This window comes from Ursus arctos, unplaced genomic scaffold, assembly GCF_023065955.2.
Source record: "Ursus arctos isolate Adak ecotype North America unplaced genomic scaffold, UrsArc2.0 scaffold_30, whole genome shotgun sequence".
Classification (NCBI taxonomy): Eukaryota; Metazoa; Chordata; class Mammalia; order Carnivora; family Ursidae; genus Ursus; species Ursus arctos.
The window spans coordinates 8,592,314-8,616,399 of record NW_026622986.1 but is presented as its reverse complement, the minus strand read 5'-3'; the positions used below and the strand labels follow the sequence as shown (position 1 = coordinate 8,616,399).

Here is a 24,086-nt window from a genome sequence, read left to right as displayed (position 1 = left end):
AAGAAAACAAAAACATGAATTTGAAAAGTTCTATGTAGCCTCATGTTCATTGCAGTATTGTTTATTATAGCCAAGACATGGAAACAATCCAAGTGTCCATCCATAGATGAACGGATAAAGAAATTGTGGCATGTATATAGCCAACCCTTAGACAACATGGATTTGAAATGTGCGGGTCCATGTATATGTGGATTTTTTTACAGTATGGCATTGTAAATCTATTTTTCTCCTTGTGATTTTCCTAATTAACATTTTCTTTCATCTAGTGTACTTTATTGTAAGAATATAGTATATAATGTATATAACATAAAAAATGTATGTTAATCAACTATTCATGGTATTGGTAAGACTTCTGGTCAACAGTAGGCTATTAGTAGTTAGGTTTTGGGAGAGTCAAGTTACATGTGTATTTTTGGCTACGTGGGGGTCTGATGTCACTAAACTTCACAGTGTTCAAGTGTCAACTGTACACTTGAGGCCATTATGCTAAGTGCGTAAGTCAGAGAAAGACAAATACCATGTGATCGCACATATATGTGGAATCCAAAAAACAGAACAAACAAAAAAACAAGCTCCTAGATACAGAGAACAGATTGATGATACCCAGAGTGGGACAACTAACTATAATTGTAAGTATCGATATAACTGTAACTTATATACAATATTGACTGTAGCATATATATTATATATACTTTATATAACAAAAAACATATATAATATACAGAGAATATATATATAGTCATTCAATTCTAGAGAGAATTGAAAACAGAGTCCAAGATCAGAGAACTATGTAAGTATTGACTGTGGTTAACAATACCATGTTATTTGAAGTTGCTAAGACAGATCTTAAATATGAGAAAAAAATTATGTAATATATGTGATGACGGATGTTGACTAGACATTGTTGACTAGATCATTCTTCAATGCATACAAATATTGAATCATTATGTCATATACCTGAAACTAATATAATGTTATAAGTCAATTATACGTCAATAAAAATAATCCAGAAAAATAGCATAATGTTTTGTATTAATTAGCCACCTAACAGAACTCTATAATACTTATTCCCAAATTTTTTGCAGCATCCTCTTTGCCTTTTTATGACACATTTTTGTAATATCATTTTCTATAGAAAAAAAGAGAAACATAATTTAGTCTATCCTCTGATATGTTGATTGTTACTTTTATTTTTAAATTTGTATTATTGATAGTTTATACAAGTTGTTTTCAGCTTCACAATTCTTTCTTAGGAATAACAAGCAAATTGCTAAAATTATTATCAAATTTCAGAAAATCTGTATTGAGTTTCTTTCATGAGAGCTATAGGGTTTCAGAGCATTCCAAGTTTTTTTCGCAGCAACTAATGGCTAAAATTAAAAAACAAAAAACAAAAAAACCAAACTGACATCATTCAGTAGCCAGTTTGTCTTGGGTATCCTTTAGAGACAATTATGACTTTTCTGTTATCTTCATCGATATCTATGCTCCAGGTCAAATGAACCAGGAATGAAGAAGGACCTCTGTAGATGCAGTTGGGCAAGGTCATGTCAGTCATGGGAACAGCATGGAGAAGAGCATAGGGTGGCAAAGACAGAGGGTCCAGAGTTCAGGGGCAAGCTGGAGGTAGGTGTACGAGAAGCCCAGAGTCTCGTAGGGAGGTGTGATATGCTGCCAGGTACTAGCAAGTGGCTGAGGACAGATCATCTTGACCTTAAGTTAAGAAGCTGATGGATGGGGTCACTAAACTATGAAAAGCAATAGAGGGTAGTTTTTAGATCATTACCACAGGAGTCAGATGAACCTCACTTTAAACCCACCACTTCCTAGCCTGTGAAAGCCAGCTACCAATAGACTGATTATATACAGAAGTGTCTGCAAAGCACATAAATGTATCCCATAGCTATGGACTGAATGTTTGTGCCCCGCCCCCAAATTCCTATGTTGAAATCCTAAACTCCAATGTAATAGTATTAGGAGTTGGGGCCTTAGGGAAGTAATTAGGTCATGAGGGTACTAATGCCGTCGTAATATAGACCCCAGAGGGCTCCCCTGTCCCTTCCGCCACGTGAGGACACAATAGGAAGTCTGCAACTCAGAAGAGAGACCTCACCCCACCATGCTGGCACCCTGAGCTCAGACTTCCAGCCTCCAGAACTATGAGAAATAAATTTCTGTTTTTTTAAGCTACCTAGTCTGTGGTATGTTGTCATAGCAGCCCGGACAGACTAAGACACTCCTAAAATCTCAACGTATGCCCAGTTCAATGTCCCCGAGCCAGACTCCCAATATGCCACAGCCACTCCAGGGCCACCTAACCAGAAGGGAAGTGAGCCAAGAGAAGGCTGAGTGAAAGAGGCAGCATCTTAATCAATTCCTGCGAACACATCTGACTTCTGTTTGTACATTTTACAATAGCAAATGACCATGGGAACACATAGCTAAGGTTCCTCCCAGCCCTCTGTGCATTTTGGTGGCGAGAACCACAACCACAGCCTCTGGCAGTAGGAACTGGGGAGATTTCCCTGGCTCCCAGCCCCTTAGGAAGGAGGGCCCCTGAGTGCTTCTCAGGCTAACTCTAGGCAGTGCCTCAGCTAGGCAGCTCTGGGAAGGAGAAACTCCCACCCACTGGTGAGAGAGAGGAGGAGCTGGAAGCTTCCATGCCTTGTAAAGGGTGAACCCAGGGCAGGCAAATGCAGATCCCTCTAGAAGCCTGGGCAGGGGAACAGACAAGGTGGGGAGGCAGATGTGGCAGTGAGCTCTGTGGCTTCTCCAGATCTGGTCAAGTGTTGCTTAATGACAGGGCTGGCCTCATGGACAAGCAACCAGTCCGGGTGTACAGGGATCTATGCTCAGAAGGGCCCCACATTTGGATTGTAATGCTCTTCATATAATTGTTTTATTATCATAGTTTTGAATTTGTGCTTTGTAATGAAGTCTGCTGGGACAAGTGAAGTGGCCCTGGGAGCTTCAGTTCACTGATGGCTGTCTTTACCACCTCCCCAGGGAAGTTCCCGGCCCTCTACTCCCCTAACTTTCCAGGGCCAACCGGGCCTCCCCCTCTCCCCCACCCGCCAGGACTCCCGCTGCTACTCTTCCCCTGGGTGGTAACCAAGCCACGTCAGTGGGAGAGAGGTAGCCAATGTTCTTCCTCCTCCACATTCACCTTCACTCTCCACTTCCGGTGGGGTCCAGGGTTTGCGCACCAGGAAGGCCAGGGTCGCAGACACTTTCCCACCCTGAACTGGCAGCACCACAGTGCATTCAGCAGATGAGTCAATGCAGGGGAGCCTCTCCCACTCCCTCAATCCAGGAATCAAGTGTGACCCAGTGAGGAGGTGCCATCCCACGGGGGGGCACTGTCCGCAGTGGTCGGGCATCAGGCCACGGGGAAGGGGAGACAGGCTTTCCTGGCCTGGCTGGGACACCATGACTACTCAGGCTTAGGCAGAGGGGACCCTGCAGCAGGGGGGCCATGCTCATGGAGTCTCCATTCAGAGCCCCCTGTGCCTGTGAGGGTCTACCCTAGCCCCATGGGAGGCTCTGCACCCCAGGGGAGCACAACATAGCAAATGAAAAGCACCATCAAAGGTCCAGAGAGAGACAGCAGAAGAAAGGACAAAGTTTCACATATGAATACTTCCATGGTACTTCCCCCATTTTTTGTACCAGGGGCCCTACATTCTCCTTGTGCACTGGACCATGCAAACCATATAGCGGGCCCCCTGCTCTGTGGGAATACACGTCGAGTGTTGTCAGACTTCTGACCTACTGAAAGGAGGGGAAAACTGGAATTCTTTTTGTTGGTCTCTTTGACACTAAATGCTGGCAGTAATTTTTTTTTAAAACACTGTATAGGCCACAAACCCCAAAGACTAACTGTAGTGATCATTTTTTGATACATATCGGCCATTTGGGTTTGCTCCTTTAAAAATGCATATTCATACTTATTTTCCATTTTTATGGGTTGTTTTGGTGTTTCAACTTGTAAGATGTTTTATCTATTATATTATCAATGCTCTATCTGCCATATGTTCTTAAGATCTCTATTCATAATTTTTCTTTTGACTCTGTTTCAACATCTCTAAAAGATACAAAGAATAAAAAACGCTATTAATTCTTTTGTAGTGAAGCAAGTATTTTTTTTTTTCTTTTAAAGCTTTTGAGTTGTCTGTCCTTAACCTATTTGATCTCTACAACCTCTAGGTTATAAAGATGATCTGCAAAATACTTTTCTAACGTTTATATTGTTTCATTTTTAATTTTTTATTTATTTATTTTGTTTTATTTTTAAAGTTTTTAATACAATGGAAATTTATTTTTGTCTATGGTGTGAGGTAGGATCAACTTCTTTTTCTTATTAAAGGAGAGCCAGTTTTACCTATACCATTTATTAAATAAAATTGTTCTTTCCCCCAGAGTTGGAGATCCCTTTGTTGTACACCAAATGCTCATACATGCTAGGATTTATCTATTTCTGTTCCACTGATATACCTGCCTATTCTTATGCTAAATCCATACTGTTTTTATTACAGTGGCTTTAGGGTATGGTTTAATATCTGATGAAGTAATTCCTCTTCATAATTTTTTTGGTTCTTAAACATTTATTGTTTCATATAATAAGCTTTTATTTTTTATTATTTTTTTAAAAGATTTTTATTTATTCATTCGACAGAGAGAGAGCCAGCCAGCGAGAGAGGGAACACAAGCAGGGGCAGTGGGAGAGGAAGAAGCAGGCTCCCAGTGGAGGAGCCTGACATGGGGCTCGTTCCCAGAACGCCAGGATCACGCCCTGAGCCGAAGGCAGACGCTTAACGACTGAGCCACCCTGGCGCCCCTCATATAATAAGCTTTTACATACTTTTTCCCAAGTTTAAGAAAAAGCCATTAGGATTCTAACTGGAATTGCATTTAATTTCTATATTAATTTAGGGATAATTAACATTTTTGTGATTTCCAGTTTTCCCATTAAAGAACATGGTATAACTTTCATCTATTCCGATCTTGTTCCATATATAGATGTGATATAAAAACATATTTTCTATGCTTTTCCTGTTAAGTCTATCTCAAGTATTTTATAATTTTATTGCTATTAGGAATGAAGCCTACCCCACCCACTTCTATTGCTATGTTACCATTGCAAGAGTAGAGTACTGTTATTGAATTTTGTATGTTTATCTTGTGTCCAGCCAACTTACCAAATAACAGTAAGTTTTCTTTTTCCTGGAGCATCAGGGGTTTATGCAATTTATTTAATTTTTGTATTTTTTGCATTCCTTGTATATTTCTTAATTATATCACCAGTCAGGAATCATTTTATATCTTATTTTCCAGTATTTTTATAGCACTGCTTTTACTTCATTCTCTCTAGTACCTCTGAAACAATTGTAAATGAAAATAATCTTGTTCCAATGGAAATGGCGTTAGCTTCTCACCATTTAGAACTGCACTAGTCAATATGGTAGGTAGCCACTTAGTATAAGTGATCACTTAAATTTATATTTAAGTTATTAAAATCAAATAAAACTAAAAATACAGTTCCTCAGTCCTACTAGCCACTCTTCAAGCTCTCAATAGCCATGTGAGCTGATGACTACCATGCTGAACAGTAGTATTGACACAGAGAGAATTTCCATCATCACAGAAAGATCTGTTTGGACAGAGCTACTTAGAATGATGTTTGCAGCTGATTTTTGGTATGTGGTGTTTACCTTTGTTTCTTTCTATTCCTCTTTTTGTTCAGTTGTTATTAAGGATGATAGCTGAATTCAGTCAGCATCTTTGATATGATTACTTTTGCCTTTAATTTATTAGTATAGTAAATTATGTTGATGCATTTCCAAATTCAAGGTTGCCCTGTATGGTTTTTAATGGGATTTCATCTGTATAAGCATATGGGGGGGTTTAGTAAGTTGCACTTTCAGGCTGTCTTTTGGAAACACCCCTTCTCTCTAACAGTTGTGTCACACCTCACTACGTCTCATTATTTGTCATAATATTTCCCCCCATGGCCCTCCTGGCTAGAGCAGGCAGCAGGCTCGCTCAGTAGAGAGAGAAACCTGATTTTCCCAGGGTACCAGGCTGAATTCTGTTTTGTGGGTTTAACTCTTTTTGAAGAAAATACTAAGGCACTCTCTGAAATCTCCTGTTCCCAATCTTTCTTCTTTTTTTTTTTTCAGGCTTTCCACTTAGAATTCCCAGAATTCTGACTGCTATGTCTCTGTGGGTTGATGCTTTCCAGTGTAATTGTATATCATACCTACGTAAGTTTTTAAAATAACAGCTATAGTAAACTCTTGTAGTATTGACTGTACTTTAGGAAATGTTCTAAATTATATACACATACACAAAATACAAATGTATATTTGTACATAATTATAATTTACATCATTTTCTGTAATATATATTAACGCATTTAATCCACACAAAAACCCCTGTGAGTTATATAATATTATGATACTCGTTTTATTATTGAGAATAACTGAGGCAAACGGAAGTTTCATCATGTGCTCAAGGTCACCCAGCCTAAGTGGCAGAGTGGGATTTTGAACCCAGGCAATATAAAGCATTTTCATACGTACTCTTTCATTCGATCCTCTGAATGCTCATGAGGGCTATTTTTAGTTTGCATGAGGAAACTGATCCTCAGAGACATTAAGTAATTTTCCCAAACTCACTCAGCCAGTGAACTCAGTGTTTCGTCATCTATTACATCACATGGACTTTTCCACATCAGACCACCCTGTAAACTGTAAAACACACCCAAGTAGAATAAGGGCTTGGAGTCCAGGGATGGTTTATTGTAGGATCCACCCTAGCTGGGCACTTGGAACTCTGGGAGACAGAAAATCAAAAACACTAATGCGGTTAGCGCACTGGACGCCCGCAGGCTGCCCGTCAGCTTGGGCATCCTGCGGACCAAGGTGGAGGAGTGCTGTGCCCGCAACTGAGCACAGCGAGAACCAGCAGCCACGGCAGAAGCACTGTAGTGGGTGGGACTGCGGAGGCTGCGGGGAGAGACAGAGCCCCAGCGAGCATCTGATGCCTGTAGGGAGACTTGTGTTTACTTCTGTGGGATGCCTCCTGGGGATACTGAGGGCAGACAGAGACGTCTTACATGGACCTAAAAGTCCTGCATCAGCAAGTTGGGGAAATGAGTGTCCCAAACGTGGGAATTAATGCAGTGTGTACTTGCTTATACCCCAAACCTGGTGAGCTTTAGGGGCAGTGGGCCACTGGTATGACATCAGATACAATACAGGGAAAGCTGTATTATCATTTCTGTTGTAGTGTCCCAAGATGTAAATAAGGTGGAGAGATTCTGATGGTGTATGGAGAAGGGTATCACAGAAACTCGCAGAGGAGAGATGGATATCACAGGAGCTGCTGAATCCTAGGGGAACAGCATTCACAAGGTTTGGGGAAGTAAGGGGACATTATGTGCAGGGGGAGAATTGATGCCTCTGAAGAGGAAAAAAAAGATTACAGTTTGGAGGAGAGCAGAGGAAGCATGGTGAGAAATGGGGCAAAAGGAGCATGGTAAGGCTGACTGGGGCAGCTGCGAAGATCCTTGAATGCTCTATGAAGAAGCTCAGCTTTAGAAGGCCAACATGATAAAAACCTGTTGAACATGGTAAATAACAGGATCAGATCCTCTAGTCAACTGTTCTCAGAGTTTAACATGTAGTGGAATCACCCAGAGGGTTTCCAATCTGGGAAGCCTGGCCTGAGATCTGGAGATCTGCATTTCTAACATGCTCCAGGTGATGCTGATAGGACTAGTCTAGGGACCACTCTTTGAGAACCACTGCCATAGTCCGTGGGGCTTGGAAAAGAGGCTGCAGACAGGGAGGCCAATGCAAAGCTTATCTTTTACTAGAGTCTTCACTAACATTGGAGGTCTAGAAAAGGGAATGATTTGTCAGCCATTCCTAGGGTAGGATGAACATTTCTTGGTGACCAACTAAATGTGAGGGATAAGGGAGATTGGATGGACAGTTTGAAGAGGACTCTGAGGTTTGTATGTAATTGAGGATGTGGGTGGTGAAGCCACAAATTGAGATATAAAATACAGGAAGAGGAATCATTTTAAGGAAGAACCAAGGGCAGTGTCAAGGTAGGAGAGATGAGGGCAACCAAGTGAGGCACCGGCCAAGTTCATTCTAAACATGTTGAGTGTAAGGTAGGGGTGCCCAGGGAAATAGTCAACAGGAAATGGGAAAACCATGAGGCAAACCAAGATGGAACTATAGATTAGGGAGTTAGCCCTATGTGAGTACCGCCATGGGAATAGTGGGAGTTGTGAGGGATGAAATTTATAATGAGAAGAGAAGAGAGGCATGGATAGATCCTTGGGGGATGTTATGGAGTGAACTGTGTCCCCCCCAGAAGATATTCCACGCGCTAACCCTAAGGCCCTGTGAATATGACCTTATCTGGGAATAGGACGTTGGAGATGTAATCAAATTAAGATGAGGTCATACTGGATTAGGATGGGCCCCAAATCAAATGACTGATGATGTCTTTATAAGGGAAGGAAAGGAATATTTGAATACAGACATGGAGAGAAGCCCACGTAATGATGGAGGCAGAGATGGGAGTGAGGAAGCTACAAGCCATGGCTTGCCAGGAATGCCAAAGATTACCAGGAGACGTAAGAAGCTGGAGAGAGGCACGGGACAGATTCTCCTTCAGAGAAGCAGGGCCTGGCTGACACCTTGATTAAGGACTTTCAGCTTCTAGAACTGTGAGACAATAAATTCCTGCTGTACTAAGCCACCCAGTTCACGGCACTTTGTTCCGACAGCCCCAGGCAGCTCACACAGGCAGCAGCAATGCCTCAGGGGTGGAGGAAGAGGAGCTGCAGCAGACGAGAGGGGGAGGGGCAGTTGAGTCAAGGGCAAAGAGTCTATCAAAGTTCGGCAAGTAGATTTTTGCAGTGGACAGGTGGGAGAGGAAACCAGATTTCTATGAGTCGGAGAATACACAAAAGATAAGGAAGTTGTAGAAGTTAATGCAGACTACTCTATCAAAAAGCTTTGAAAGGAAAAAATAGAGCCTTCTCAAAGTGAGGAGGGCAAGCACCCCCAGCCTGGGCACTGGCCCCAGTTGAGTATTGCAGAGAACCTGCTGGACTAAAGATACCACCCCTGATGAAAACAGCTTAGACAGGGGTGGCCCTACACTTATTCTGCAAAGTGTTCATGGCATTGTCCAGTCAATTAGTACTGAAATTGATAGAATGTTCTATGGATCTCCTTCCTGTTTTTCCCATGCTCCCATTTAGAAGTTTCTTTGTTCAAACTTCCTGGCGTGTTCAAATTGATGTTTCTGTGAGAACTTCCCGGGATCCTGGTCTCGTGGAGAAAGACTGTCCTATGTCACAAGAAAGGGTCTTCTCCCGTCAAGCAAGTCAGAAACGTTAGTACAATGTCGGTGTAACTTGTGTGGCCAACACGGGGACCCTTGCCAGAGTCCCGGCTGCAAGCAGACCTTACCGGTGGGGACCATCTAGCACAAAGGGCTTTTGCTGGCATGCGTCCTCATCCACCACCAGGAGCATAGTCCCCAACACAACCCATCACCCTACATCGTGTTCCCAGTTCTGCTGTGGCTGCCGCTGTGGCATGTTTTTGTGGCAGGAATAAAATCTTGAGAAGAGAGCCATTCATGGTGAAGGGCTGGCAGGTAAAGAGGACAAGCCCAAGGGGGTCCAATGTGGACCCCAGCCTCAAAAAACACTAAACTACCTGAGTTGTCCATAGAGACAAAATCTGAAAGGCTGAAACTGTGGCTCTTAGCGGGCCAATTGTGCTCGTCCTCCAGTCCGCTGCCTAGTCTGGCCATGAAGCTTACAGTAGCTGCTGTCTCGTATTCCCCAACGAGAAGAAAGCTGACATTTTCCCCTTTACTGGGCAATCTCTTAGGCTCTGAGCCCTCCTGAAAAAGGCTCGTGCAAACTCCAGGGCCCTGTGGAAGCCAGGTAAGTTTGAACTCTGGCAATCCTTATTACCAAGCCTGGTGGGATTCACCTGGATCTTTCCAAATAAGCATGGCACCGAGCTGTGAAAATATTTGCTAAATTAAGCTTTACTTAGCCTGTATTGACCTCCTCTGCTCTCTACTCTTTTTTTAAAACATCAAAAACATGGGCGCCTGGGTGGCTCAGTCAGTTAAGTGTCTGCCTTCGGCTCAGGTCATGATCCCAGGGTGCTGGGATTGAGCCCCATGTCAGGTTCCCTGCTCAGCAGGGAAACTGCTTCTCCCTCTCTCTCTTCCTTTCCCTCTGGTTTGTGCTCTTTCTCTCTCTCTCAAATAAATAAATAAAATCTTCAAAAAATAAGTAAATAAATAAATAAAACATCAAAAACTAGACCAAACTAACTAAATCCTTCATCCTACCTAAAATAAATAGTCTAAAGATGATTATGTGAATTCTGAGCAGTGATAATTATTACAATAATCAGAGAAGAGGCTGTTGATTGCTTAAGCAATGCCCTGAGTGCTTCACTGACTTAACTCCTCAGGTCCTCAGAAGAGTCCCAATGAGGTAGAAACTGACAAGATCTCAGTGAAGTTCTTCTGTTTTTTTTTTTTTTTTTGGAAAGATTTTATTTATTTATTTGACAGAGAGACAGCCAGCGAGAGAGGGAACACAAACAGTGGGAGTGGGAGAGGAAGAAGCAGGCTCCTAGTGGAGGAGCCTGATGTGGGGCTCGATCCCAGGACTCTGGGATCACGCCCTGAGCCGAAGGCAGACGCTTAACGACTGAGCCACCCAGGCGTCCCCATCTCATTGCTCTAAACCATGTTTTTTAAAATGCCAGCTGGCTTAGAAAAAAGAGATGGTCTTCTACCACTTTCTACCACTTTGTACCCATTTGTATCTGAAGAAAATAATATTGCTAATTACCTATAATTCTAGTCTGTTTATCCAAACAGACTCTCCATTCTATAAATTGTGTTAACTAATATATACGGTTAGTAACGATACGTAAGAGAAAATGATGAAATACCACCCTATTGTTCAGATTGTGTGTGGGTACGCAAGCGTGCATGCAGACACGCTGGGTATTTTTAAGTTTCGTTGTTGTTGGTTTAACTTCTGCTGTTTCAGTTTGGTCTTCCCCTCAACACATGTAAGCAATAGCCTGAAACTGGCAACAATAAAAGATGGATAAACAAGCTGAGGCATCGTCATACAAGAGAATACAGCTCAGCAATAAAAAGAAAGCAACCACAGGGATGGATCTTCCAACCACTGTACTGAGAGAAAGAAGTTTTACGTGAAAAAGCACAAATGATGTTGTTCGACTTACACAAGTTTTTAGAAGAGAGGAAAAACTAATCCGTAGTGGAAACAAATCAGAAAGGGGTTCTTCTGGGGGTTGAGTGGAGGCCAGAATTGACTGGGTAGGGGCACAGAGCAAACTCCGGGGGTGAAGATAAAAGTTGTCTATGTTGCTGGGGATTTGGGTTACGAGCATGTGTGCATAGCCCAAAACTCAGCCAACACACACGGAAGATTTGTGCATTTCATCGTACATAAACTCTACATCAAAAAAACAAAACAAAACAAAACAAAACAAAATACCCCCACAAAAACCCTGCAAACAAATACTGAACTCTCACTCATTATATGCATGCTGGAATATTTAGGGGATGGTGTCCTGATAGCCGAAATTTACTTCACAGAGCATCATAAAAAATAAGACAGACTGGTGAGCAGATAGGGAGACAGAAAGGTATGTCATTTCAACACAGTGGAATGTTAATTGCAGAATGTTGTGGTAGGTGTCCATTATAAAATGCTTTCAAGTTTGGTGTACATGTGAACATTTTCATAATAAAATGTTGGTGAGGAAAAGCCACGTAAGAAGAGGGCAGAAGAGAACAGGCATCCTCATGTCCCTTCCAGAAGGCTTTGGCATCGGTAAGAAGCTGGGTTCGGAACAGGTTTGGTGCCGGGGCCATTGTGGGTCATGTTTTGATACCCTGGAGTATTTCTATGGCAATGACAGATGGAAAGACTACTGGGGACAAAAGATCAGTTCCCTGTTCCAGCCTGGGGCAAAACAAACACCTGCAGAAAGGCAGCAGGAAAAGCACAAACGTACCCCAAACCCCACACGAGATTAGCCATGTTATCAGCAGAGACAAGCCGCGTGAGGGAAAGATAGCGCCCGAGCCAGAACGCGGGCTAATCTCTGCAGGAATTAAAGCTTCATTAACTTGTTTTCAGTATTTCTCAGCAAGAATCCACAGATTTTGAACTTTGACCATTTGAATATTATTTCTTCATATCTCTAAGGGAAAAAAAGGGAGAAAAAATCAACACAATCTGCCCCACAGTGAGTGATTGATAAGGAAGACATGATGCTGACTGCTATTTGCATCTTGTCACTTACTGGCAATGTCCTTCTTTTCGCCTCCGAGTCTGCCCCTATCCACACTTTGGGCAGAGACACTCACTGTTCCCCTTCCTCTCTTTCTTTTATTTGCTCCTTGAAGGGATCAGTGGTGAAGGAAGGGTTGGCCAGGAAGCACCACTCTTTCTCCTCTCAGGTTCTCCTGTCTGGGCTCACTGCCTCCCAGGAACGGGGCCATAGCATGTCCCTGATGGAGGCGGAGGAGCGCCTTGTCCCCCTGTCCGGGGCACCGCCACCTCCTGAGACAGGGCTTCTCTGGAGCCACAGGAAGAAGGCAGAGGCCAGAGGATCTTGGGAGCCTCCAAGCTCCTCCCAAAGGGAAAGCGAGTTTCCTGGAGCGTGTGTGTATATGTGCGTGTGTGTGTTCTGGGGAGGAGTGAGGTCAGATAAGGACCACAGAGAAGCAGAAACTATTCTTCGCACACCCGCCCCCTTCTAGGGACTTCCCACGGCCAGGTCCCTTAGCTGACGGGTTCTTACACTGTCGTCTAGTTTGTGGTTTGGGGGATGCCCCCTCTACAACATTCGATAGAGATATCAAGCCTTCAAAACATGCCTGCAGTGACACAGCGTACACAGCAGGAAGAGCCTGGAATTCTGTGTTGGGAAAACCCAGATTCCAGCTCCATGCTGTGGGTGTTAAGGCCTCAGGCAAGGGGGTCCAGCGGGGGGGGGGGGCTAGGGGGCGGGCAATGTCAGTGAGCCGTGGGCCCACACACAGGCAGGATCGGTGTGGCTTCCGTGGGCCTCTCAGTGCAGGTACTTCTAGCCACGGTGGTGCCCACAGGGTGTTTGGGGTTTGCAAGAGGGGGTGAAGGTATAAAGGGGAGAAGACTGAAGGCATGTTCGTGTTCAGGGAGAAGTACTGCTCAGTTGTCCACCCTGAGGCAAGGGCCACTGTCTGGCAGGCACTTTCCTCCTCCCAACAGGCTGGAGCTGTGGTGGAGGGGAGGGGCTTATACCCATGTTCTGTTGGGAAACTAATTACCAGCAACAGTGGCTGAAAACAACACATGGTTTCCATCTCTCAGTGTCTGGGGCTCGGGCGTCCAGAGGTGGCTCAGGGTCTCCCCAGGCTGGAATCAAGGTGTTCACAGGAGCTGTGATCTCATCCAGGGTTCAGGGTCCCCTTCCAGGCTCTCTGGTTGTTGGCAGAACCCAGTTCTCGCAGTGGTGGGCCCAAGGTGCCGTCTTCTTGTTGACTGACTTTTGGCACGGGTTACTCTCAGCTTCCAGAGGCCACCCATGGGTCCTGCCCTGATCCGATCACCCACACACACAGCATGGATGCTTAAAGCTGCAGGAGAACGGCTCTCCCTTCGAATCTCCCTGCAGGCAGGTACAAGACGCCTTACCCAATGCAACACATGGACTGTGACGCAAGTGTGCCATCCCTTTACCAATGTAATGTAACCTAAGGCTGGGAGTGGCTAGCCCATAATAGTCACAGGGCCCACTCTCTTCAGGGGGAGGGTTATATGGGATGTGTACACCAGAGGTGGAATCTTGGGGTTCATCTTGGCATTTTTAGAATTTGGCCTCCCACTGGGAAAAACTGTTTTGAGCCTGGTAGCAGGGAGGGGCAAGGGCGGAGCTGCCCAGTTAGCAGGAGGCCTTGGTGCCTTCTTGGCTTCTAGAAAATACCATTAAAGTGACAGGACTTTGAAAGGGCTAGGGTAAAGCTAGAGCAGGCCCAGCCAGGTTTATTTCCTGACTTTCCTTTAGAATCATGGGTGTTTTCATCATTTTTAAAGAAAGAAAGGCGTATATTGAAGAAGTATTGGCAGGGGCTAGGGGATGGGAGCGGAGCAGGTTGTTTTTAATGTTGCTTTTCTGAACAACTTGGCCCAGATCTATTTCTGAGACACATGACATTATCAGACACAGAGGCGTCTAGAAGTTGGACGCATACAGAAATCGTGCCAGCCAGCAGAGAAGTTATCTTCCCTTTAAAGACCTCCTTTAGAAGGGCTACCACCTTTTAAAGAGACTTCTCGAGTGCTTCAGGACCCTATTGCCCTAGTTCGTACCTCTAACTGGCAGGACTGACTGTATTTGACTGAAATTCTCCAAGCTAACATTTCTTCTTTTTGCAGCCATGATGAAGGCAGAGCAAATGATTCATAGATTCCCAGATGAGAGAGAAAGAAACAGAAAGCTACAGAGAGGCAGAGAGAGACAGAGACTTATAAATCATCCATCCCTCATCTCAATGACTAAGAACGCTGCAGTTTGGGGTTGGGTATCTCCAAAGACCAAGCCACAAAGCAGGCTAACTCTCCTAATGCCAGGGAACAACTGAGGCAGGGAAGCAGAACTACGGCTAGCAGTGAGGCCATCAGGCCAGTGCTCGTCCTCTGAACACCGGTGTGCTCCAGCCCTATCTTTGTACGCCTACCTTGGGCTGTTCTAGGTCTTTCCCGTCCACTTTTTGCTGGCGTTGCTTGGAGCAAAAGCATTCCATAGGAGCTATTTATTGTGTGCTTACAATGTGCTAGGCTCTGTAGGAGCTCAATAAAGAGGCAGACATGAACGTGTGGAAAATTAAATGGCAGGACTGAATGCAGAAAAGACAAGAGATGCCAGGGGGTGGTGAGTGATTAATTGCCAGAGGGTGGGGATAAAAACCTTCAAGGAGTTCAGAAGAAGTAGTGATCGCCTCATGCTGGGGTGCTGAGTCAGAGACTGACTTGATGAAAAATTCTAGCATGGGCTCGGTCCAAACTTTTTCCCCCCTTTCCTCACACTCCTTTCCCCTCTCCCCAGATCTTCTGGATGTCTGGAAGTAGAGGTGTTTCCCAAGCAAAGTTCTAAGAACAGCTGTCAGTGGGGGTTCAATCTGAAGTGGCCTCCAAAGAACAGCAAGAAAGCTCAAAGAGGTAGCAGTTTTTTAAAGTAATAATTCTTTTTTACTTGATGCAGTGTCTTCGTTTCAGCAGGAGGTACAGAAAGTCATGGATTGCTACCTTTTCCTTTCATCAATAACTTCTAGTCAAATAGAATCAAAATACTTAATCACTCTGTTTAATGCCAGCTGGTCACAGGTGGTCAGCAATGCTGTTGATTCTGACCTAACCTGAGGGGCTCGAGAAGTCATTCAAAAAGTGTTTACTGAGCCCCCACTTAAAGAACAAAGAAGACTCTGAATTTGTCTTTCTAGAACTTTAGTTTATTGGCAGAGGGAGAAGTAACAGGTAATTACAAATCGCTGTGTTTTGGTTATCTATTGCTGTGTAAAAAAAAACATCCTAAAACTCAGTGATTGAAGAAAAACCAATGACTTTTCTTTCTCACAATTTCGTGGGTAGAATGGGCTCAGCTGTACCAGCTGCCTTCAGCTGGGAGCTTGGTGGGAGCTGGAAGGTCTAAGATGGCCTCTCCAGGTTCATGCAGTAGCTTAGCTTGGGCTTCCTGACAGTGTGGTGGCTGGTTTCCAAGGGAGAATGTTTCAAGAGAATGAGCCCGTGTGCAAGTCATAGCAATCATTTGCTTGTATCATTTTGACTAAGCTTCCAATGGCCAAAGCAAGTCACATGACCAAGCCCACAGTCAATGTGGGAGAGACCCACATAGATTATAAAAACCAGGAGATGTGGTTCTTTTGGCGGCCACCAACATAGCAATCCTTCACAGCATGTGATAAATGCAACTAGAGCAAAACTTGGTGCACCTGGGAGGGGGACCTAAACCAGATTTACAGGTCAAGGGTGATTTTCTGGAAGAACAGACGTTAACCTGAGACATAAAGGATCGGTAGTTATGTCAGGGACATCCATAGTTCTTACCTACTGAGCAACCCCACAATTTGTTTTTTCTTGGAACACTAAGATTTGTATTAGGTATACCAAGCATATAAAGTGATTAATTTTTTCTATTCACAAGAATTGATCAATAGGCAGAAGACAGAGCCAAGAACACGCTTTTCACGTGACTGTTTAGATTGCCACCATTTTTCTCCTACTTGCTCCTATCCGGGTTCCCAGCAATATTGACCCTAACTTTTGATTCTACATAGCATTTCCAGCTCTTGCTTTCAACTTGGTTGCTCCTGCTTTCAACTCCCTCAAACCTTATGACCTTATGTTGATTGTTAAGCTTTAATTCTTTTAAGATTATGACTTCCTGATTCCTCAACTGATTTTTCTTGAGATTCTGAGAAACATGTAAATTCCACCAGGAATGCCTGAGAAGGAATTCTTGCACAGGTAAACACTATTATTGTGGCTGAAACTAAGAATAAGAGGGGGAGTCAGTCAAATGAGGTAGGAGAGGTAGACATCATAGGAAGAGGGTCTCATAAGCCATTTTAATTTAGAGCTTTATCCTGAGATAAATAGGAAATCACTAAAAAGTTTTAAAAGGGGAGTGGCAGGATCAGAATTGCATTTCAGAAAGACTGCCAAGGCTGTGGTGTGGACATTGGATTGAGACAGGGAGATCTGCTTGAAAGCTGATGAAATCATCCTAGAGGGACGGAGTGGGGGATCTGAACTAGGTAGGGTCCAGGGTGATGAGGAGAAGTGGACCGATTTAAGAAATACTTAGGAGGTGGGGGGCTCCTGGGTGGCTCAGTCTGTTAAGCATCTGACTCTTGATTTTGGATCAGGTCATGATCTCATGGTCGTGGGATCAAGACCCATATCAGGCTCTGTGCTAGGCATGGAGCCTGTTCAGGATTCTCTTCCTTTCCCTCTGCTCCCTGCCTGCCCCCCACCCCCCACTTGTGCGTGTGCTCTCTCCCTCTCTCTCTAGCAAGAAAGCAAGAAGGAAGGAAGGAAGGAAGGAAGGAAGGAAGGAAGGAAGGAAGGAAGGAAGGAAGGAAGGAAGGAAGGAAGGAAAGGAGGAAAGAAAGAAAGAAATACTTAGGAGGAACATTTGACAAGGCTTCCTAATTGATTGGGCACAGGACATAGGGGATTGGGTGAAGCTTTTGCGGACTTTGGTCTCCTGCCTGATGACCTACCCAAGAAGATACCCTAGGTCTTAACTGTTCAGAGAGCAGAGATCAAAACCATTTCTCCTTGTAACTACCCTTCTGCTTCCCAGGTTATTTCCTTTTGTGGACTCTCTCTCTCCCTCCTTATTCAGTATCTGCCTTAAACTTGGAGTTTCTTAAATAAAACTTGTTTTAAAATTATGATTTTTCTATCATAATACTCAAAGGATCTCCCAGAGACAAATCTGTCCCATCATGTCTATTTTAAGTTTAAATAGTACTTTATCTCATTCTTCTGTCAAGACTGAGCCAAGACAAATTCGAGTTGAATTCCAAGATAAAGGAAAGCAGTAGAGAAGATTTCTTTTCATGGAGCCACTGTGAGCCTATATGAAGCCTCTGTGCTCTGAAAAAGGCACAAATTCTGCTTGGCCCATGCAACACCCCGTGATTTAGTTTCTGGGTCTTACAGCTTAGAATGCTGCCTGATTTGATGAGATAGGGCAGGCAGTGAGAAGCACATTCATGACACCTGCCTTCTGCAGGGAGACAGGTCTCCACGGGGTCTCATGTTTCTGTACCTCTTGCCCACAGAGGCACCATCTTTTCTTTTTTTTTTTTTAAGATTTTATTTATTAAATTGACAGAGAGAGACAGCCAGCGAGAGAGGGAACACAAGCAGGGGGAGTGGGAGAGGAAAAAGCAGGCTCCCAGTGGAGGAGCCTGATGTGGGGCTCGATCCTGGAACGCCGGGATCACGCCCTGAGCCGAAGGCAGACGCTTAACGACTGAGCCAGCCAGGCGCCCCGAGGCACTATCTTTTCAAGGATGTTTATACAGCAAATAGCCTGAAAGACAAAGATAGCATCTCTGTCCAGAGAAAAACACAAGTTTGTTTACTATACAGTATAGCAAAGATGACTCCCTCCAAAGCCACAGTCAGACAGGTTTGCTTGCTTCCCATTATAAAAGATGGGGGTTCCCTAAGCATGGGGCTCCTCAGCTGTGACGCCAACCTGCTGCGTAGGTGGCATCCACCTGGATGTCTCCATTAGGACTTAGGAGCCAAGGGAACTGATGCATAAGCACAGAGCTCACGCTGCCTCCTGTGCTGTAAAGGCCTTTGTCTGTGACCAGGAGCCTCTTGCCTTCTGCCAGCATCCACTAACCGGCAGCAGGCTAACTTGTTAGCTTGTTAGCAGAGTAAAACCTCAGGTCCTTCGGATTTCTCATGGAGCTTACATTCTCACTAAGGAAGAACAAACCAGTAAACAAATTAAGTAATTGTAAATTGTCCAAGTGGCAAGAAACCGATTAGGGGTTAAGACAGAGAATGTCAGGCATGGCAGGGTGCAGAAATGGGATGGTGAGGGAAGACCTCTCAGAAGTGGCACCATTCAAATGTCTACTAGAGGAGTCAGGCAGAACCACCATGTGAACAGTGAGGCCCAAGGAGCCCAGGCAGAGGGAACAGCATGCCCGTCCTAAGGCGTATGAGAGGAACGGAAAAAAGACCAATGTAGCTCCAGGATGGCAATGAGAGAGAGCTGTGGTCTGAGAGGAGGTGGGAGATGGGGGCATGGCACGATCGCGTACAAATCGTTGTGTGTCGTGGATGGGAGTTTGGCGTTTTGCCAGAGTTTTCAAAGAGGGTGTGAACTGACCTGGCTGAACTCCTGGAAGGTCACTGTTTCAGTGGCACTCTGAGTGGCACAAGAGAAGACCAAAGAAACACCTGGGGAGAGAATGTAAACAGCACGTGGTAATGTGGGGGAGGTGAACACCAAGACCAGAGATCTGGCATCAAACTCTGATGATGGGCCAGAGTGCTCCAGTTTTTAGAAATGAGCCCAACTCTTTAGAAGAGGTTCAGGGTTGTAGTAAAACATCTATAGACACATTTTATAAAACTAACATTTCCCCAATGACTTACTTTCGCGATGGCTTTATCTCCAGTTTGATTTTCCCTTGGCAATGCCTCTGAACACTTTTCTCTGACCACCCTTACTAGTGGCCTATAAAGAAAAACTTAACTGTGCTAGGGATGTTGCTATTTAAAGGAACTTACAAGGGGCACCTCGGTGGCTTAGTTGGTTAAGTGTCTGCCTTTGGCTCAGGTCATGATCCCAGGGTCCTGGGATCAAGCCCCGCATTGGGCTCCCTGTTCAGTGGGGAGTTGGCTTCTCCCTCTCCTTCCGCGTGCTCTCTCTCTCCTTCTCTCTCTCAATAAATAAATTTAAAAAAAAATAAAGGGACTTACAAAATGAATTCTCTCTCCTTCGTTTCGCAAGCTCTAAGAGCCGTGTTCTTCGGCAAAGAGTGTCCATGTCACTTAGGCTGAGACTGGCTGTAGTGACAAGTCTACACCATGAGTCGTGCAGGCTGACAGGGCACTCGGCTCCACATGGGCATTCAGGGCCTGGTGGATGGCTGCACTGGCTCTTGCAGCTGCACCATCTGGAACATGTGCTCTCCAGCAAGGAGAACCAAGAAGCAGATGAAACCTCCTGGTTTTTAAGGTCCACAGCTCAGAAATGGCACATATCACTTCCACTTATGGTCCAATGGCCAAAATCAGTGATCTGGCTTCCATGTACGGGGAGGAGAGTCTGAAAAATGTAGAAAGCATGTGTAGTGTCTGGGGAACATTGTTTCTGCCACGGTGTATCTAGAACACATTTAGTAACCAAAAGGGAGAGGAAATGACATGGAATTTACTAAGTGGTGCCTTCTCGGTGTCAGGCACTTTGACTTCTGTCCCCATATGCATTTCCTGTTGCTGCCACAGGTCTAGTACCTTAAAACAACACCCATTTATTTGCTCACAGTTCTGTAAGTCAGAAGTCTGGGTGGGCTCAGTTGGGTTCTCTGCTCGAGGTCTCCCACCAAGCTGAAATCAAGGTGCTGGCCAGGCTGGGCTCTTGGGGCCTCTGGGGAAGGATCCACCTCTGAGCTCATTCAGGTCATTGGCAGAATCTAGGGCCTTGCAGAGGGAGGACAGAGGGGTTCTCTCTCAAGCTCCCTGGCCCTGGCACATGAAATCCTCCTCATGCTTCAAACCTCTCTGTCTTCTCCTTCTGCTACCAGTCTGAGGAAACTCCGTTTTTACAGAGTGATAGAGGAGAAGTTATGAGATTCTTAGGCCTGGGCAGGTCTCAAAAAGCTGGGTGGGGTCCCACCCCCAGCTTCTCAGGCACAGCCCTTGGAAAGAGAGCCACTGGTGGTGCAGCAGGTCAGGACCGAGGGCTCCGTCATGCTCTTGGAGCTGTCTACGCCCCAGCATGGAGTAGAGGCAGCAACACTGCGCCTGTGTCCTTGAGCGCTGCGGAGGGCCCAGAATGACTAGAACGTAGAGGCCATGTGGATGGGATCAAAGGATCTCCCTGCGGCTACTGCATGGATCAAGGACAAAGGCCCCGATGAAGTGCCCTATATTTGAGGAGGTACCTATATGAGCCGACGACAGTTTGGGCCACCCACTGGCTCCTTTAGTGTAATGTAAGCTCCCTGGAACTTGACAAAAACCACAACCTCAGGGAAAAGAAAGGGTGAGTTTCCATCATGTAGGATATAATCTGGAAACAGAAACCTAGTTGAGATGCAGACAAATGGGATATGCTTTATTTCTTACACACCTTGATCTTTGCAAGGAGGTCTATATGGGTGTCCTCATTGGGCGTCTTGAGGTTGTTGTCCCCCTCGGAGGCAGTGAGCTCCCAAGGTCATCCCAAATGCACAGGGCACTCAGTGTTGAGCCCAGACAGAAAAGGAGCTTTTACTTAAAGGGAGACATTAATTCAACAACGATTTGTGCATCCACTTGGTACTATTCCAGGCAGTGGAGATGTTGCGAGGAACAGTCAGGCGTGGAGTTTATATTCTAACGGGGCGGCGGGGAGAGGGGTGACACCCAATAAATAAATAAAAGATGTAAATGCTAGATTGTATGAAGCACTACAGACAGAAATAAAGCAGGGCGAGGAGCCTGGGAATAGAGAAAGAGCTGTGCAATTTCAGTCGGGTGGCTGGGGAGGCCTCACCTGGGAGGGGACATGTCAATTGTGACCTGAGGAAGTGTGAGAGGGAGGCTTGCAGATACCTGGGAGAAGGGCCTTCCTAGGAGGCGGCACAAGAGCTAAGGTCATGAGACAGGTGCACACCTGACATTCAGGAACAGCAAGGAGACTGAGGTCTAGAGCAGGGAGGACCACAGGGGTAACTGTAAAGAGGCATCAGGAACCCAGTACTGTGTGCCCATTATGAAGATTTTGGCATTTACTCTGACTGATATGGGGAGCTCCATCAGGATTTGATCTTTGGAAATTAAAGAGGTAGAACCTGGGAGAAAACAAGGACAAGGGAGCACACAACCATCAGCAACATCCTGACACTCTTAGAAAACTAGGGTGGTATTTACGACTTTGTTTCTAAGACGTATCTCAATGTTGCGCAATACTTCACCATTTTCCTCTTGAAGAGATAATGCGATGACCAGAAAAATCACTGCCCATCAGCATTTGTGCAACTGAAACAACCCCGAAGGTTTTCAGCAGTTGCAGAGGGGCAGGCATCTTACTTAGGCCCAATGGTCACCTTGCGGATCCCTCATTCAACAGGTTGGGGGGGGGGGCAGGGCTCTATTTCTTTCCATTTGATTCCTTCCCCAAAAGGCAGCAACCCTGCAGGGTGAGTCCTGGTGGATAAACGCACTGTGGACAGCGTACCTCGTGGTGCCTCTCACTGGCTTTTCCTGGGGTTTCCCATGAGGGACCCTGAGGCCTATTGCACTGGAAGGATACTAGGACCTCCCCTCCTCAAAGTCTTCCCAGGGCACTTTCCAGGCAGCCCATGGAACTGTGTGCCCTCAAGGGTGGGGGCGTTCACCTTGACTTGTTGTTGGGGCCCAGACCTGAGGCTGGTCAGGTGGCGTCTCCTATCTCAGGGTTTTGGCCATCTGTTTAAGACAAACCGAGTCCTCGGGAGGGGGAGGGGGAGGAGGAGGAGGAGGAGGGGGGAGAGGTCCAAGGTTGGAATGGTGCAGCTCTCATCCTTCTGCTCTGTCTAGCTCCAGGAACGAATCCTCATTGGTGTTCCTCCCCTACCGCACTGCCATCCAGGGTTCTGGGTGGAGACAACAAAGGTGCTGTTTCTGGGTCCTACTCAATGCTGGAGCCACGAGAACTCCTACTACATGCCTCCCCCGCCCCCAGCCATCAGCTGAGCCCTGTGTAACTGTGTAGACCACGTCTGAGGTCTCGCATGGCTCTGTCTGGGCATGCTGTGGCCTCCATGTGTACATACCCACAGTCACAGGGATGAGTGTCATCTGTGGGCTGTGCAGTGTCGTTGTCAAGAACCCTGTGCACCTATGCAAGTGTACCTTCTAGAGCTTGTTACTTTATACTTGTTATAGAATAGATTGTGTTCCCCCCAAATTTGTATGTTGAAGCCCTAACCCCCCAATGCAATTACATAAGGATTAGGACCTTTAAGGAAATGATTAAGGCTAAATGAGGTCATAAAGGTGGGACCTTAATCCAATATGACTGGTGTCCCCATAAGAAGAAGACGGGATAGTAGGGAGGCAACTGCATAGAGAAGGGGCCATGTGAGGTCGCAATGAGAAGGCGACCATCCGTAAGCCAAGGAGAGAGGCCTCAGGAGAAGCCAAGCCTGCCAACACTTTCATCGTGAACTTCCAGCTTGAAGAAGTGGAGAAAATGAATTTCTGTTGCTCTGCATCTAGTCTGTGGTATTTCATTATGAACGTCCCAGAAACTGCTAGAATTCTCCTGTTTTTATGATGGGGATACTGACACATGGCATGACGGTGGGGGGTACTGGAGGGAGACAGAGGGGGGCTAAGGGGAGAGAGAGGGAGAGGGAGCGGGGGGTGGGGGAGGCATTCTATTCTAAGGCATCCTCACTTTTTAGTAAGACAGAGCTAGGCTGGGAATGAAAAGCAGGAAATGGGACTAAATGCTCTTCAGTTTTATCATGACCCCACAGGATCTCCAACCTATGGGTTGCATCCTGCTTCTTTTCCCTAATTATCATCAGGAGCCTAATACAGGGACAAATGTCCTCCCATAGCCTCCCATTTGCCAAGAGAAGACTTCTAGCTGGGAGCTTATGCAATTCTCACTGCAGCTGGGCTTCCCCACAGCCCCCGGGCCTCGGACAAGTCCTTCGGGATGAGCCCCTACTTTTCTCATTGAAGTTGGAAACACTGGTATCCCAGGCAGGCGTGTGTTAAGCTGGGACTAGGTGCAAATAGCTCTCTGCATTGTTCAACTAGAGCACAGCTCCACGTGCCTTTTAAAAATAGCAGTGCTGTGTATGAAATTTTCCAGAGAAGACATGTAGGGTGTGTCTATGTGTGCCTGCCACGCCCTCCTCTGTGTTCATTGCAAGGAGGTGCAAAATTAGAACATTTCCCAAGGGAAAGGGGAAGGAAAGACCATGAACACATGGCCACACCCACACACCCCCTTCACCTCACTTCCCAATGAGGTCCTCACAAGGCACATGGCCTACAGACAGGGCTCTACTAAGGGCTTGTCTTCTCCAAGCCACACGCATGGACCCATAAGGAAAAGTGCAAGGAAATAAATGTGTAGACTTAAAACTCAGCCTTACTGATTGAAATGAGTTGAAAAAAGCAACACTGAGAGAGACAAAGAGGAAGAGAGTAGAGTGACTTTATTAATGGGCCAGAAATT

The 24,086-nt window shown here is 45.5% G+C and overlaps 2 long non-coding RNA genes across 3 annotated transcripts in view; one reads left to right on the top strand and one right to left on the bottom strand.

Annotated features, from left to right (window-relative positions):
- The first annotated feature begins 521 nt into the window (after window positions 1-521).
- Window positions 522-9,278, top strand: LOC123000266 (uncharacterized). 2 transcript variants are annotated; one of them, XR_008956545.1, is made up of 5 exons: window positions 546-629; window positions 5,372-5,461; window positions 5,547-5,696; window positions 6,180-6,263; window positions 8,532-9,278. It is a non-coding gene; the product is annotated as an uncharacterized LOC123000266 (long non-coding RNA). The 2 variants fall into 2 exon arrangements; XR_006408155.3 differs by lacking the exons at window positions 5,372-5,461; window positions 5,547-5,696 and having other exon boundaries at window positions 522-629.
- A 3,651-nt stretch (window positions 9,279-12,929) lies between these two features.
- Window positions 12,930-24,086, bottom strand: part of LOC125282805 (uncharacterized) — a 73,099-nt gene continuing 61,942 nt past the window's right edge. Inside the window, exons 3-4 of the long non-coding RNA XR_007190104.2 lie at window positions 19,625-19,973; window positions 12,930-19,099 (exon numbers count right to left, since the gene is read on the bottom strand). This is a non-coding gene — a long non-coding RNA (uncharacterized LOC125282805). The remainder of the gene's footprint in view (window positions 19,100-19,624; window positions 19,974-24,086) is intronic.